The sequence below is a fragment of the Nicotiana tomentosiformis genome, chromosome 1 (assembly GCF_000390325.3).
Source record: "Nicotiana tomentosiformis chromosome 1, ASM39032v3, whole genome shotgun sequence".
NCBI lineage: Eukaryota > Viridiplantae > Streptophyta > Magnoliopsida > Solanales > Solanaceae > Nicotiana > Nicotiana tomentosiformis.
Genome location: NC_090812.1, coordinates 72,567,382 through 72,579,517, shown reverse-complemented (window position 1 = coordinate 72,579,517; position 12,136 = coordinate 72,567,382). Strand labels below are relative to the sequence as shown.

Here is a 12,136-nt window from a genome sequence, read left to right as displayed (position 1 = left end):
AGACATAGGGTCTCCACTGTCTCTACTCCCTAGTTGATTTTATTTTAGACACAGGGTCTCCACTCTTTAGTCGCTTTTCCAACATAGGATCTCCGCTCCCTAGTTGATGTTTTTGGACATAGGGTCTCCACTCCCTAGTCTCTTTTCCAACATAGGGTCTCCACTCTCTAGTTGATGATTTTTGAACATAGGGTCTCCACTCCCTAGTCTCCACACCCTAGTTGATTCTATTTTAGACATAGGATCTCTACTCCCTAGTCGCCCTTTCCAACATAGGGTCTTTACTCCCTAGTTGATTTTATTTTAGGCATAGGGTCTCCACTCCCTAGTCGCCCTTTCCAACATAGGATCTTCACTCTCTAGTTGATTTTATTTTAGACATATACTACAAACTACGGAATAATAGTTTCATTGCAAAAAAAGCCAAAAAATAATTAGTATCTAATATAGCGACGGAATAGCAACGAAATCGAAAATTTGTCGCTAATTGTTGGCGCTAAATATTGGCGCCCTCAATTTACCTACGGATTTAACGACAAAAGCTGAGTGACAAACTTTATTTAACTACAACGACGGATTTAGCAACGAAAAATCCGTCGATAGCCTTAATTTCTTTTTCAAAATGTTTTAAAACTCCTTGCTATGGAAATTTCCGTCGATAATGTATTCTTTAATGAAAATTAATGTTATTTTTAGCGACGGAACTTTGTCCGTAGCTAAATCCGTCGCTGAAGACCACTTAATTATTTTCCCTAGGGCACAAATTTGGTAAAACATCAGTCTCTTCTTCTAAAGCAGTAGAAACACACGCTGGGAGCAAAATCAGGCGGCTGGAGCAAAATCAGTAGAAGACACACGATGAGGGTTTTCAAGAACAAGAGCAAAAATCAGTAGCCAACGTGAATCTAAGGTTTGTAGATGGCTTTGTTTCTTCTTCTGTTTCTTATGCTTTGTACTAATTTTGGGTACCAAAAATGCTAAGCCACTGATTTGTTAGAGCCAACTTGTTTGAATCTTGTTATGTTGCGAAGCTGATTGTTGTCCGAGGCCGCCATCTTCATAGCCATCAGAAATGGCCTCGATTGACACAGGATTTTGTCAATCTTCTGTTTGCTTTGGCCACAGGATTTTGTCAATTTTTACACAGAAATTTTTAATCGCCACATTTTGTTTCCTTGTAGAATACGAATTTTTAATTTATTTATTTTTCAAAGAAAAATGAAAAGCAAAGCGAAAAAGATGAAAAAAATACTCACACGATGTAAACCTTGGTAGCCATTTTTCGGATTTGGTTAGATTTAGGCCTTCGGTTCTCGAAAGAAAAATGGGGTAACTGTCTTTCTCTTTATAGTTGGGAAGAACAGCAAGAAGATTTGGACTACAGCTAATTGCAGTGTAATTACTTCATTGCACAGTGAGTAACTCATATACTCACTGTGCAAATAGAAAATTATACCATCATTGAGTTTTAATCTGTTATTGCAGGTTATCTTTCTCATTGTTCGGATGAATTTAAGTTATACATACTAATTGGGTAAATATTTTTAAACCATTAGTGAATCTTAACTTGTGATAGTAGATCAGTTACTCATTTTATCAGAAATTTGATTAATACTATATATAAAGAGATTTACGGGTAATTACCTAATAAGTAACATGATTTGGTATAAATCTTTTATCTAATTGTTTTCCTATCATGTTGACATGTCTTGACCTTCATTGAGCTAAACTTCTAAGAATACGATGAAAAGGGTTACCAATAGTTTGGCAGCCGTCATAATTTGGTCTCATTACTTGACTCTCTTACAAATATCACCAATAGCATGGTTTTCAAGAAGGATTTTGTAGTTGCTATAGTGATTTTGACACCTTTGGATGGTAAACGCTTGGAGAATTTTTTGGTAGATTCCTTTGGTAGTTTAATTAATCTTCTCCTGCTTATCTTCTTAATTTTTTGTCCAGTACTTCCCTTTAGAACATTCTTATTATCTTACTCATAGAAAAAAGAAGTCTGATTATCCTATTTTGTTTCTATATTAAATAGGAATATGGATAATTTAGAGCGTGCTTGGATGTACGAGAGGTTGGATGGCCGAGGGGGTATTAATTCTAATTTTGTAACTGGTATGGATAGCTTTCTCCTGTTTGCACGTTCTCAGCGAAATCACATGAGTGGTGAGAATGTTAGATGTCCATGTAAAAAATGTCGCTACATTATATACATGGATGTTGAAACGGTTAGATTTCACCTTTTTAAGTTTGGATTTGTTGAAAACTATTCTGTTTGGAAGTATCAAGGGGAAAAAGATGTGACTGGTGTGACGTCTTCTAGCAGTGATCTACATGGTGGTGTTCAACCTGCATTAGGATATGACAATCCATACCGACAAATGGTTTTAGATGCAGCTGGACCCAACTTTGGCCAGGATTCTAGTTGGCAATCTTATAGTAACACTGAATTTGAGCCGTCTCATCATTTTGAGCCTTCAATGGAGGACGAGGCTAATCCTTCAATGGAGGAGGAGCTTAATCCTGAGTCTCAAAGGTTTTATGATTTGCTAAAGGCCGCTGATACAGAATTGTATCCTGGTTCTCCCCTCTCTCAACTCGCAGTAGTTTCTAGGATGTTAAACATTAAAATGGAGAACACTTTATCACAGAGGGGATATGACCAAATGATACAATTGCTGAAAGAGGCTTTACCTGAAGATAACATAATGCTTGAAAGTTATTATCAAACCAAGAAGCTAGTGCGTAGCTTGGGTTTGCCGGTTGAAAAGATTGATTGTTGTAATTCAGGATGTATGTTGTTTTGGGGTGACGATGAAGACCTCACATCTTGCAAGTTTTGTGGCTACGAGTTTAAACGTCGCGTTGGTTCTCGTAAGAGGAAATTAGTCCCTTATAAAAAGATGTATTATTTTCCTTTGATTCCTAGATTGCGAAGATTATACGCATCTCATACTACAGTCGGTGACATGAGATGGCATCATGAGCATATACAAGAGGAGGGGGTAATGCGTCATCCATCAGACTCTGAGGCTTGGAAGCACTTCAATGAAACTCATTCATTTTTTGCTGCTGAACCAAGGAATGTGAGGTTGGGGTTATGTACTGATGGTTTCCAACCATTTGGTCAATCAGGAAGAAAATACTCTTCGTGGCCAGTGATTGCCACTCATACAACTTACCTCCTTGGATGTGTATGAAAGAGGCGTACATGTTCTTAACTGTCATTGTTCCAGGGCCAACCAATCCTAAACAAAAAATTGATGTTTTTCTACAACCTCTAATAAAAGAATTGACCTTGTTATGGGAGGAAGGTGTGGAAGCATTTGACATCTCAAAAAAGCAAAACTTTCAATTAAGGGCGGCTTTGATGTGGACAATCAATGACTTTCCAACATATTCTATGTTATCAGGATGGAGTACTGCTGGCAAGTTAGCATGTCCTTATTGTATGGAGGAAGCACAATCTTTAAGATTACGTCATGGTGGGAAAACAACTTGGTTTGATAGTCATGGAATGTTCCTTGACCAATATCATCCATTTAGGAAAGATCGTAAAAACTTTCTTAAAGTCAGACTGTCAAAAGACTACCACCAGCACTTAGAACGAGAGAGGAAATTTTGAACCAAATTAGTGTGTTAGGGCTAAGGAAAGTAACAGAGGAAGATGTACAAGTAGTTAATTCGAAAATATGTAAATCTTGTGGATGGAAAAAGCGAAGCATCTTTTGGGATTTGCCTTATTGGAGTTCTAACATGATTCGGCATAATCTTGACGTCATGCATATTGAAAAGAATGTCTTTGATAATGTATTTAACACAGTTCTTAATGTTAAAGACAAAACCAAAGACAATCCAAAAGCACGTCTGGATATGCTAACCTATTGCGATAGACCTCAGTTGGCAAAGGATGCTAGTGGAAAATATCCCAAAGCTGCATATACAATAGGCAATGAAGCAAAAGATATCTTATTCGATTGGGTGAAAAGTTTGAAGTTTCCAGATGGGTATGTTTCAAATTTGGGTCGATGTCTAGAGATGAACAAGTCTAGGTTATTTGGCATGAAAAGTCATGATTGCCACGTGTTTATGCAACGATTAATGCCTATTGCCTTTCGTGAACTACTTCCTAGTAATGTGTGGCAGACACTTACAGAATTGAGCTTATTTTTTAAAGATCTTACTTCGACCACTCTACGAGTGGCTGACATGGAGAGATTAGCAATAGACATCTCACAGATCTTGTGTAAGTTGGAACGTATATTTCCACAGGGGTTCTTTAACTCAATGGAACATTTGCCCGTGCACCTACCATATGAAGCAAGAATTGCTGGACCTGTACAATATCGATGGATGTATCCTTTTGAGAGGTAAATTTAAAACTTCTATGTCATAATAGTGACAAGTATGCTACACATGACTTTTTAATTTTATGGTCCATTCATTTATCTATTTAGGTACCTTGGAGCTTTGAAAAAAATGATTGGGAATAAAGCTAGTGTTGAGGGATCTATTTGTAAAGCATACTTGATGACAGAGTCAACACAATTATTTTCTCATTATTTTGAACCTCATGTCATTACACGTAATCATAATGTGGACCGGAATGATGATGGTGATGTTGTGGAAGATCATAAAGGAAATTTATCAATATTTACACATCCAGGTCGACTATCGGGAGAAGGAAAAAAGAGGAGTTTATCCTTGGAAGAAATCAAGGCTGCCCAAACTTACATTCTACTAAATTGTAAAGAGGTTGAGCCATTTGTAAGGTAACATTTGAAAGTTATACTTGCTTAATATAACAAATATTCATATATCTGAAGCACTAATTTTAACTTATTTTGTTGCAATGAAGTATGTACGTGGAACGTTTACAAGAAGAATATCCGAGTCTATCTCAGGATCAAATAGATGAGAATCTCGAAACATATTTCTCTATATGGTTCAAGCAATATGTAAGCCTCCAACAATAATTTACTTTTATACAATAATGTACATAAATTGACTTGTTAAATTTAACTAAGTCTCACAATTTCTTAAATAGGTCCGAAGCAACCATATTGAGAATGCATTCTTGCGTAGCCTTGCTCATGGACCATTGATAAGCGCGATATGTCAGTCAGTGTATTTTGTTAATGGATATAAATTTCACACAGAAAGTCATGGTAGCACAAGATCAACAATGAACAGTGGAGTTTGTATATCGGATCCAAATGTTGGTGACTACTATCATTAGATACAAGAGATTATACAAGTAGAATACTGTGAAGAACCTTTAAAGAAAACTGTATTATTCAAGTGTGAATGGTTTGACCCAACGATGAATGTTGGTGTTAAAAAGCATAATCAATACAAATTGGTGGATGTTAACCTTTAAAGAAAACTGTATTATTCAAGTGTGAATGGTTTGACCCAACGATGAATGTTGGTGTTAAAAAGCATAATCAATACAAATTGGTGGATGTTAACCATCGTCGTCGATATAAAAAATATGAACCTTTTATTCTTGCGATGCAAGCAACTCAAGTGTGTTATGTTCCTTATCCTAGCAAGAGAAAGGACAAGGAGGATTGGTCAGCTGTATTGAAAGTTAAACCTTGGCATGTTGTTGAATTACCCGATGAGTAAGTGATGGCAATTTCAGATGCGAATCTCCCCTTCAAAGTTGAAGAAGTTGAAGATCATGTGATAGATATGAACATTGTCGTTGATGAAAATATACTCTTACATGATCCAAATGGGGATTTAATTGAAATGGATGAGCACGTTGATGATGAATTATTGCTAGATCATCATGAAGAAGAAGAAAAAATGGATAGTGACTAGTGTGTTAATTAAAAATATGTTGATGCATCTTACTGTGTTTTGTTTGTTATAATCTAAGCTGAATGCTATGTGTTTTGTTTGTTGTAATCTAAGTTGAATGCTATCTGCAAGAATATATCTATATTTATTGCTTTTCTTTGATGTCTAACTTCTCACTCATTTCCCTAAATTTATCACTTACTATAAAATTGAAAAATCTAGCAGTAATTTTGGCCCAATTCTTGACTTATACCAATGTTTTCTATTTGCAGGGACTTAATTCTTGACTTATACCAATTTATGACTCTAATTTGCTTACATGTAATTATTTTTGTAGATATGACTCGAGGGAGAGGCAGAGATAGCATAGCTCGTGGAGGCAAGTCCTGAGTTAGGGGTAGGGGTAATTCTGCTATTCGTGCAAATATGCCTTCTGTTCCCATTCCTATAATTAGTACTCAACAAGGTGGTACAAGTTCTTTAGGTGGGCAGAATCACATAAATAAAGTACAAACTTTAGCTCCTAGCAGTACGACACCCGTTCAAACATCAGGTCATGGTAGTACCCCAACTATCCATTCTGAATCATCTCCTAATACACCTGATCAGAGTAACCCAATAGGTGAGGGCATATCTACTCAAAGCAACACAATTGGCGAAGGTGAGTGCACCAGTAGTCGCGGGCAGCGGACACTTGTTACTCTTGCTCCTACAGGGTTAGTCCATGTTTTTACTATTATTTTTTATATAGAAATTTTGATTTCTGATACCCCTTCAACTATTGTCTTCAAATTTTTTCAGGTTAGAACCTAGTGGATTATGCTCGAAGAATATATTTAAATCTTTCAAGCATGAACTTGATCCCAATGGAATCAATTGGAAAAGTGTCTCTGACGAGATAAAAAACTTTTATTGGGGAGAATTCAAGGTATAACTTCTCATTATATAATGAATTTAGGAAGTGTATTAACTGTTATAAATAAGATATTAATGTTATTACTTTATAAAATTATTTCAGAAGAAATTCTATTGGGACTCTTCCATAGCTAGTGCAGTGAGGAGCCAATGGGAGAATAAGGCATCAATAAGGTACAAAGATTTCATTTCCAAAATAAAAACTAAAAAGGTTAGGCCAAGAGGTGTTCCAGAAGAAGTGTGGGAAAGTTGGGAACAACTTTGGAAAGATCCCAAGTGTATTGAAAAGTCAGAAATAAATGCAAAATCGTCGTGGCGGTAGGAGTGGAGTCTCCACCGAGACTCACACATGCGGCTCTGTCTCCAATGGGGAGTATCGCAAGAGACTTGTAAGTATATCGCAACCTTAGCTTTATTGCAACTCTGAACTTAAAATTTCTTCTTGTTGGTGTTAAGAATTGCTTATAGTAACCTTAGCTTTCATTCCTTGGCGTTACGATTGATTGATTTGTTACTTAACGTATGTAATTTCATTGGTTGCTGAGAAAATCTATTCTACAAAACAATAGTTAGCTCCCCGGCCAGGCTATAATAAATGCGGCTAAAGAGTTTAAGGAAAACTTCTGATTAAGTATTCACAGAGACAAGCTGTTTGAAAGACAAAACCAACTGAAGAAGGTACTTAATGCTTTCTGCATGTTCAGTATGTACCTGTAGTCATTGTAGATGCACTGTAGACTAGATAGGTATTAACTAAATGAAATGGAAGTAGGAGTGCAACAGAATCAGAATGTAGGTGCTTCATGTTATCTGTAATTCTATTTGAGCAACCTCGTGTATGTTGTAACATTTGTATGAAGTATAGTGCCTGATTAGATACATTACTGAAGTGTCTGCTTCTCTGATGTTCTCTCATCTTGTACATATACCAAATATTGTAAAGACTAGCATTTTGAGCTGTTGATGATGGTTTCAGTCCTGAACTCACGAGGTATTGTGGATCTCATATATTTTGGTGAACTTCGTTTATTAGTTAGAGCGCCCTTTTTCTTGTTAATACACACAGGATTTCATGGGAACTTTCACAAGACATCTAAGGTTAGAGCATTTTATAGTTATGTATGAATTGAATTTAGCAAAATAAAAGTTAGAACCATGTCCTATAGTCTTGCAATCTTTGTAAGAACATCTCATGTAATGTGTTTGGATGCCCTTTCTTAGAGATTCTGCACTCGTTCTTGCTCAAACAGATCCCCTGCTTGCTTGTGCTCTCACATCTGTTAGAACTGTGTCACTTCATAAAGAAGAAAGCTACATCTTTGTAATGGAAATGCAGAAGATTAGAAGTTACATCTGTACCAAATTTTGAGCCAATTTATCACTGTCTTGATCACCTTTTTCACTGGTAGAGCATTCAACAATTTGCTTGTTCATCATGTCGTCTTTTGGGGTTGTTGAATCGAGTATACCTTCGTCCACAACTTCTAGTGCTTCAAAAGTATTTGAGATCGAAGCAGTGGTGGAGATATTTAGTCGAACACCTGAATTTTGTTGCCTTGGCGATACCACCTGCTTAATAGGTGATTTTCTAGATGACACTACGTTCCAGTTTCCCTCCTTTGTATTTGAATTATTGACCTTACCATCATCAATTGTACCACCAGTTTTTGCCTCCACAGATATGCATTTTTGTCCAGTCTTTTTACTTGCAAAAGTCTGGTCCTCAGCATCGCATACAAGAGTGTTTTGTGTAGTTGTCAACTGCTTACTTTCAGCCACCCCTTGCACTTGTTTTGCCCCTGTATTGGAAGCCTTAACACTTGAAGGAAATACATCAAATACTGTCACAGCATTTTGAGCTGTTGATGATGGTTTCAGTCCTAAGCTGTTGATGATGGTTTCAGTCCTAAGCTGTTGATGATGGTTTCAGCCCTGTATTGGCAGCCTTAACCCTTGTATTGTATATTTATAAGTGTAATTGTTTTCGACTGAAATTGGTGACACTAAACTAGAATTAATAGCTTATTGAATCAAACAAAATTGAATCTCTGTCAGCACAGTATCAATATGTTATCCCTCACAACGTGTAGATACTTATGTCTTATAGGCAAGCTGATCTCGTTTAACCTTTGAAAATTAGGTGCTTTTAGATTTCTTCTTCTAATTTGATCTTTTTTAACCAAATTGAAGGAAAATGTTTCAGCTATTTGTGTGCGCTAATAATTGTAGCTGGATGGATAATGTAAGTAGATTAGAAGTTCAGAAAGATAAAAAGTTCAGAAAGATTAAAAGTTACAAGTTCAGAAAGATTAGAAGCTAGAACCTTTGCTTTCTCAATGTCATTCTGGTGCAACAATCTTTGAAGGATCGCTAGATTTTCCATATTGAGTTTAATTCTAGTTTCTTGTGTGCTTTGTTTATTTCGTGCAAATTTTTCGTACTTTTCTCTCTTATTATCGTTGTGAATTGTTTGGTTCAAGTCCGTTTGCTTTAAATTTCTTCTGGGATCATGTCATCTTCTACTATAATAATATTTTCATCCTTTTAAAAATAAATTATTTTTTGTATAGGCTGTTGAAAAGGGTCGAGACCCAACACCAAGTGAGATACATTTGTACGTCCATACACATGGGCATGCTAGAAAATCTTTTCTTGATGAGAAAGCTCGAATCGTGCATGTAAGTCCAATATTTTATAATCTTATTTACTACAATGTAAAAAGAGTATGAAAAGTATCCTCTCTGTTGGTTAATTAAATGCTCAACATTCTTGACTATTTTAATTTCACTATTTATTACACCTCTTTTACAGGAAAGGTATTAAGAAATATTACAAGAACAAACACAAACTCAATCTGATATTGATCAATGTAAAGCATATTACGAAGCCGCGGGAGGGAAAAAGAAGAGAAGAGTATATGGTCTTGGATCTCAAGCAAAATGCTACTATGGACCGAATCTTCGTGGCTCTTCCGGATCAGATGCTTCATCATCAATACCACCTTCGAGTGCTCAATCAGCATCGAACCTGGAAGAGTTAGTGATGCGTTTGAATCCTGCACTAACAGAGCACATAGTTCTTGTGCTAACTGATCATATGCTTCCAGTATTGATTGAGCGGGTGCGTGAAATGATTTCGTCACCCTCGCTGACTTCTACTGACCACCCATCAGATGTGGTACCAACAGTTCATGCTCCTACTACTGCTACTGTTCATGGGGTTCACCCATCGGTTTCAGATGATGACCTTAACCCCTAAGCCTCGTATTTGGAAGCTTTTTGGTTTGAACTTTATTGTTGGTGTTAGGGATAATTCGCACCTTTTTGGTTTGAACTTTATTATTGGTGTTAGGGATAATTCGAACTTAATTGTATTAGCTATATGCATTTTGATATCATTTTGGACCTTGAAGTATGTTAATTTATATGAATTTTATAATTTACATACAAAGTGCATGAGCAGAGAAAATTTAAAATGTTAAATAAAAAATATCTAAAAGTTGTGACAGATTGCGCCGTATATTTTTGTAACAAAAATAAATATATAAAATAACATTGTGACAGATTGCAACAGACGATTTTGGTCGCCAAATGCAAAAGCTGAAATGATTCTCAAATTATTGGCGACGAATTGGCGACCGACTTTCTGTCGCAAAAGTATACCAACGACGAAATGCATTGTGAATTTAGTGATACAATTTTCCAATATAGCAACGGAAATTCTATCGCTAACTGTAGCAACTGACAGTGTTCGTCGCTAGAACGTCGCTAATATTGCGATGTGATGGATTCCATTTTTCCGTCGCGAAGAGCTTAGCAACGAGCAAATCAGCAACAAATGGTAATCCGTTGCTAATCCTGCTTAGCGACGGAAAAAGGCTCTTTAGCGACGGATTTCGGTCGTCGTTAAATGCTTTTTTTTTTTTTTTTTTGTAGTGATAGGGTTCCACTCCCTAGTTGATTTTATTTTAGACATAGGGTCTGCACTCCCTAGACTACTTTTCCAACATAAGGTCTCCACTCCCTAGTTGATGATTTTATTTTAGACATAGGGTCTTCACTCCCTAGTCGTTTTTCAAGATAGGGTCTCCACTCCCTAGTCTATTTTCCAACATAGGGTCTCCACTCCATAGTTGATATTTTTGGACATAGGGTCTTCACTCCATAGTTGATGTTTTTGGACATAGGGTCTCCACTCCCTAGTCGATGATTTTTGGATATAGGGTCTCCACTCCCTAGTTGATTTTATTTTAGACATAGGGTCTCCACTCCCTAGTCTACTTTTCCAACATAGGATCTCCACTCCCTAGTTGATAATTTTATTTTAGACATAGGATCTCCACTCCCTAGTCGCTTTTCCAACATAGGGTCTCCACTCCCTAATTGATGTATTTAGACATAGGGTCTCCACTCCCTAGTCGTTTTTCCAACATATGGTCTCCACTCCCTAGTTGATGTTTTTAGACATAAGGTCTCCACTCCCTAGTTGATGTTTTTGGACATAGGGTCTCCACTCCCTAGTCTCTTTTTTCCAACATAGGGTCTCCACTCTCTAGTTGATGATTTTTGGACATAGGGTCTTGTCACGAACCAATTTCCCCTATGTGTGATGTCGTTACGGCACCTAGTCTCTACAACTAGGTAAGCCTAACATTTTGCGGAATAATGAAATAAAAATATAAATTTAACCAATTATTCAAAAAATACACAACAAATCCCAAAACCCGGAATATCGTGAATCACAAACTACAGAAGGAAAATCTAGTTTCTCTATACATCATATTCTAACAAGGAAAAATACAAAAGATAATGGGCATGAGAACGAGTAGAAGGGGACTCCGAGGACTGCGGACGCGGCAGATATACCTTGAAGTCTCCAAAGCTGTCCCGGCTCACTGACAATGCAACTGATAAGGTACACCTGGATCTGCACACGAAAAATATGTGCAGAGAGTAGCCTGAGTACGCCACAATCGGTGCCCAGTAAGTGCCAAACCTAACCTCGGTCGAGTAGTGACGAGGTCAGGTCAAGGCCCTACTGGTAAGTATGTAATAAAACAATATAGAGTGTAATACCGCAATAAAATAAAGGCTGAAATTTAACAACAATGAAATCATAGAAGGTAACAACTTAGTACACAGAAACACAACAAGGGATCTCCCGAGATACCGTCCCGTAGTCCCAAACGTAAATGTGCAGGGGGATCTCCCGGAATACCGTTTCGTAGCCCCAAAATAAATGTGCAGGGGGCTCTCCTCACATTCCTCTGTCCACCTGAACGGAGCACCCTTCTGGGTCAGCCTGGTCATAGGTGCTGCAATAGATGAGAATCCCTCTAAAAGTGGCGGTAATATCCCGCCAAACCAAGAAAACTTCGGATCTTTGTAGATGAGGACGGTCTGGG

At 37.1% G+C, this 12,136-nt stretch overlaps 1 pseudogene; it reads left to right on the top strand.

Moving 5' to 3' along the window:
• Positions 1-699: 699 nt before the first annotated feature.
• On the top strand, positions 700-10,124 carry LOC104111818 (uncharacterized; annotated as a pseudogene).
• Positions 10,125-12,136: the final 2,012 nt, after the last annotated feature.